The sequence below is a fragment of the Polypterus senegalus genome, chromosome 4 (assembly GCF_016835505.1).
Source record: "Polypterus senegalus isolate Bchr_013 chromosome 4, ASM1683550v1, whole genome shotgun sequence".
Taxonomy (NCBI): Eukaryota; Metazoa; Chordata; class Cladistia; order Polypteriformes; family Polypteridae; genus Polypterus; species Polypterus senegalus.
The window spans coordinates 228573553-228579719 of NC_053157.1; positions in this window are offsets into that span (position 1 = coordinate 228573553).

Sequence of the window (6167 nt, forward strand, 5' to 3'; positions counted from 1 at the left end):
TCATCACATACCTTTTCAGAGTTCTTATATTTGTATCCAAACATTTTTGATCCCATAAGTGACTTATCAACAACGGTTTGTGCAGCCTGGGCATGTCCAGGCATGGAATCAGGCCATGTGGGAAGCTGTTCTGTGGAAGTTCACATCCTGGGCAGGTCTGAACGAGCTTGATGCTGTCTCAGCATGCTATAAAGGTAGCTTGCATACACCGATTCTGCTCATTTGGTTAATATTGATAGTCACTGTGTATGTATAGTATCAGTATAGTAAAGTATAGTATCTGTAGCAATATAACAGTAAGTAAGCTTGATGCTATAGATGTTTTGGTGTCAGGTGATATGTCTTGTCAATGTTGTAACAGCCGCGATACATTCTGCTATATCTGTGGCGAATATACACTTGTGCTTGCACTTGCGCCTCAGAGACATTGGATGACTGCTCTTGTGAAGAAAGCTTATCATCTGTATTTTGGCTGCAAAATTGGTGATCAAGACAAGGAACGGGTGCCTCACATTTACTGTGTGACATGTGCTGTCAGCCTGAGCGCCTGGCTCAGAGGCACTTAAAAGACGAGGCTGTTTGCTGTTCTGATGATATGGTGAGAACAGAAAGACCATGTGATGGACTGTTACTTCTGTTTGACTAATGTGTCTGGTTTCTCTGCCAAAAATAAGAAGTCAATTGAATATATTAATCTGCCTTCAGCAATGAGACTGGTGCCACATGACGACAGTCTTACAATTCCGAAACCACCAGAGGATTGGATCTTAGATGAACCAGATGAAGAAACTGCAATGCAGGGTACTGACAGTGACATTGATTTCAAACCGTGCTCATCAGGCGATCCACATCTGATAACACAGTCTGAATTGAATAATTTGGACAGAGATTTGGGTCTTTCAAAAGCAAAAGCTGAGCTGCTGGGTTCAAGACTGCAGGAATGGTGTTTGCTGTCACCAGGTACGAAAATTTATGTTTGAGGCCGACATGATGATATAGCCACATTTTTTGCAAAAGTTGACAGTCTCTGTTTTTGTTGTGACACTGAAGCGATCCCGGGTCTCCTAACTGCGAGGCAGCAGTGCTACTACTGCGCCACTGTGCCGCCCCACAAAGCATCAGTAAAGTGGATATTTATCTTTTTGCAGCGTGGCCTATACTAACTTCAGTTTGGTGGCTTATGTGGGTGACAAAATGTCTCTCAATTTTGCAAACATGCTAATGTTTGTTTGATGCTTAATAAAGCCACATTAGAATGTCATATTCATAAGTTATTTTACCAGCAAATCATAAGTTCTTATATGCCACACTACACAAATATTAAATAACTACTTTACTGTTGTTTTTTATAGAGCAGTGTATTAGTATTAGCTGCACTATAGCTAATAGATAATCTGAGTCTATCCCTCCATTCATTCTTGAACCTCAGTCATTCTGAGCAGGGTCACAGGGAAGCTGAAGCTTATCCTAGCAAGCATCAGGCCCCAACTCAACGTACGGAAATTTAATTTTGCACAGCTTTAGGGAGCAATATTCCTTGCTTTCTACCCCTAAAATATTAAAAAAATAAAATAAAATAGAGAAGAAGCAAGTGTTCACAATGACGTAATTATGTGCAAAACTAGTTTCACGGAAATGTGCCAATGGAAATCTGTTGTTTCACTCTTCATTAGAAATGTCACTTAACCTAAAATGTATATGTTTAAGTAGTGAATGGAGACTGAAGAATCTGGGAAAAGTCTATGCATTCACAAATTTCTTAAAATAAACAATCACATATGAAGAAAAAAGTCATGAGACCAGGACAACTGCTTTAGCAAACATTTAGAGACTAGCAAGATGTTTTTATTATAAATTAAAATGTGAGTTTCTTCATTCAGTTATGAAAATAACAGAACGATATTTTACATGTATGCAATACTCAAAATGTGCTCCTCCAAACTTACCTGTTGGAGACTGCTGTTGTTGATTCAAAGGTTTTGCAATTTTGACATCTGCATAAATGATATCCTCAGTTGATACTGTTTGAAGGAAACAACAAGCCATGTTAGAAGAATAAATTTTATAGTAACTATAACGTCCTGTCACGTTGGATTAAAATATCTACAAAATTAACATGAAGAACAGTTAGCAGACCAAAACCACCAGTTCAAAAAATAATATCAAACCAACTACGTAATTGAAGGAAAGCTAATTTTACCTTGAATAATTTACTCATTCTGTGTGGCTTCATAGACACAGTGTTTTTAAAGTTGCTATATAGTCTTATAAATAAATATTAGTATCTTATAGATAAACGTCTATGCGTGGAAGTATGTGTGTCTTTCTGGCCCAGAAGTGAGAGGTGGAGTCGGGGTACTTTTCCTCCCACTGCTAATACACAAGTGAGGTGGGAACGCCGACAAAAGGAAACCTCAGAAGAAAAACAGTCGCTTAGCCACTAATGCACAAACAATGCGAGCAAGTTGGCAAAACGAAACCTCCTAGGAGAGAGATGCCCAGAAACTTCCTTTCAATTACCTGACATCTCTACATTTCAATATTTTTTCTGGCGATTTCAGTAGTTTCAGTAGTTTCACAGCTAGTAGACAATAAGTATTCGAAGTAATTTACAAGTTAGCACATTTAGGAATAAAAATATATGTACTGTATTTAGAACACCTTCTCTCTTACTATTTCGTTTCTATTATCCAGAAAAAGTAAGGAGATACGTCTTGTTTTCAAAATATGTCAGCTTTGTAATGAAGAACCTAAGCACTGTATGTCAGACACAATGTAGAAGAAAATAATTTTAGTTTCTGCTGCTTTATTTCTGATCAGTAGGCATCAAAATGAGGAAAGCAGTCCGATTCGCAAGCTATGACGCATCAACAACACTGACAAGAGCTGCGTTACAAGCAACTTTATTTCTTCTGGGTTTGCTCATTGCTACTATTCAAGGAGCTGTAAAACCTAATGCACTTCTTCAATCTGGCAGTGCATCATGCCCAAGTAGCCCTCACTGTCTCCAGGATCAGCACTGAGACGCCACAAGGCCCGTAGTCTAAGGTGGATTATCCTTGAAAATCTTTGCAGCTGCTTTAGTAGGATCCCAGAACAGACACAAATACATATGTACATACATGCAAACACATGCCAAATCAGCTCTATTGATATAGTTATTGTATGTTTCAGTATACTACAATATAATACTACATAAGTAAATACATATAAAGAAATAAAACATCCAGTGTCCATGCCCAGATGTATATATAATGTATATTGTGACTGGTGTCGCTCATATTGACGGCGAATATCATGTGCATTTCTGTAAGTCCCCTACTTCGTTTTTACTCCCACATAGTGCTGCCAGCTGCATGCTCTTATGCTCTTAACCACAAGCTGTCTCCCTGTTAAACAGTAAACCTGTGGCAAAGAAAATCAGCTGCCTTTCAGAAACTCCCTCTTAAACAGCATTCCAATGAGAAACAAACACACTCTTACCCATCCCCTTTGTGGGATTAGCCACAGGCTTGCTGGCTTACTGCACAACATGCTTCTCACAGGAGGTTTAGAACATTTAAAAGACCAACCTAATGGCTCACTCTCCTCTCCTCTCTCCCTCAGACTGTATCTACTCCAGCCGCTGCTTCTGAGCCATTGAACCTCCTTGACGTTCTTATGACCTGGAGACGAGAGCTGGACCGCCATGTTTGACAGCTCACTGCACAACAAAGTTTTGCTTCTTGAACACTGTTGGGTTTTTATTATTGATTTTTGGGGCTATCACGAATATCACATCAACATTTTCTCATCACATACCTTTTCAGAGTTCTTATATTTGTATCCAAACATTTTTGATCCCATAAGTGACTTATCAACAACGGTTTGTGCAGCCTGGGCATGTCCAGGCATGGAATCAGGCCATGTGGGAAGCTGTTCTGTGGAAGTTCACATCCTGGGCAGGTCTGAACGAGCTTGATGCTGTCTCAGCATGCTATAAAGGTAGCTTGCATACACCGATTCTGCTCATTTGGTTAATATTGATAGTCACTGTGTATGTATAGTATCAGTATAGTAAAGTATATTATCTGTAGCAATATAACAGTAAGTAAGCTTGATGCTATAGACGTTTTGGTGTCAGGTGATATGTCTTGTCAATGTTGTAACAGCCGCGATACATTCTGCTATATCTGTGAATATACACTTGTGCTTGCACTTGCGCCTCAGAGACATTGGATGACTGCTCTTGTGAAGAAAGCTTATCATCTGTATTTTGGCTGCAAAATTGGTGATCAAGACAAGGAACGGGTGCCTCACATTTACTGTGTGACATGTGCTGTCAGCCTGAGCGCCTGGCTCAGAGGCACTTAAAAGACGAGGCTGTTTGCTGTTCTGATGATATGGTGAGAACAGAAAGACCATGTGATGGACTGTTACTTCTGTTTGACTAATGTGTCTGGTTTCTCTGCCAAAAATAAGAAGTCAATTGAATATATTAATCTGCCTTCAGCAATGAGACTGGTGCCACATGACGACAGTCTTACAATTCCGAAACCACCAGAGGATTGGATCTTAGATGAACCAGATGAAGAAACTGCAATGCAGGGTACTGACAGTGACATTGATTTCAAACCGTGCTCATCAGGCGATCCACATCTGATAACACAGTCTGAATTGAATAATTTGGACAGAGATTTGGGTCTTTCAAAAGCAAAAGCTGAGCTGCTGGGTTCAAGACTGCAGGAATGGTGTTTGCTGTCACCAGGTACGAAAATTTATGTTTCGAGGCCGACATGATGATATAGCCACATTTTTTGCAAAAGTTGACAGTCTCTGTTTTTGTTGTGACACTGAAGCGATCCCGGGTCTCCTAACTGCGAGGCAGCAGTGCTACTACTGCGCCACTGTGCCGCCCCACAAAGCATCAGTAAAGTGGATATTTATCTTTTTGCAGCGTGGCCTATACTAACTTCAGTTTGGTGGCTTATGTGGGTGACAAAATGTCTCTCAATTTTGCAAACATGCTAATGTTTGTTTGATGCTTAATAAAGCCACATTAGGATGTCATATTCATAAGTTATTTTACCAGCAAATCATAAGTTCTTATATGTCACACTGCACAAATATTAAATAACTACTTTACTGTTGTTTTTTATAGAGCGGTGTATTAGTATTAGCTGCACTATAGCTAATAGATAATCTGAGTCTATCCCTCCATTCATTCTTGAACCTCAGTCATTCTGAGCAGGGTCACAGGGAAGCTGAAGCCTTATCCTAGCAAGCATCAGGCACAAGGCAGGATCAATCCCTGGACAGGGCATCAGTCTATCAGAGTCCATCACCTTCTGATATTCATACAAACTTTACCCTTGTTCTTGTTGAAAAATTTAATTTTAAAGCAACAGCTGGAACCCACTGTACTAATTCCCTTCTTAATTTTAAATGCTTCAACCTTGTAATTTCTTAATCTCCATTTCCTTATACTGAAAATGTCAGCTCCTTTATTCTGCCCTAATAAATCATCCTAGTCGCTCTTCTTTGGACTTTTTCAAGCACTGCTATGTCCTTTTTGTAGCCTGCAGACCAAAACTGCACACAGTACTCCAGATTAGGTCTCACCAATACGTTATAAAGCTTTAGCATAAACTCCTTGAATTTGTACTCTGCACAACAAGGCGCTATATAACCTAACATTCTGTTAGCCTTCTTAATGGCTTCTGAACACTGTCGGGAAGTTGATTGCTTAGAGTCCACTTTGACTCCTAAATCTTTCTCATAAGGTATATGTACAATTTTCAAACCTCTCATTGTGTATTCAAACCTAATATGTTTACTTCCTATGTGTAATACTTTATATTTACTGACATTAAATTTCATCTGCCACAAATCTGCCCAAGCCTGCCTAATTTCCAAGTCCCTCGGTAATGATTCAACATATTCACCAGATTCCAGATTATCTGCCAATCCACCTATCTTGGTATCATTTGCAAACTTAATCACTTGTTACTTATATTCCTATCCAAATCATTTATCGATATTAAAAATAGCAGTGGTCCTAGCACTGACCTCTGTGGGGCCATCACTCTTAATGTCAGCCAATTTAAATAGGGTTCCTCAACCCATAGACCTCTGCTTCCTGTGTCTGAGCCATACAATACACCCTGAACTCCCACTTCTTTTGGTTT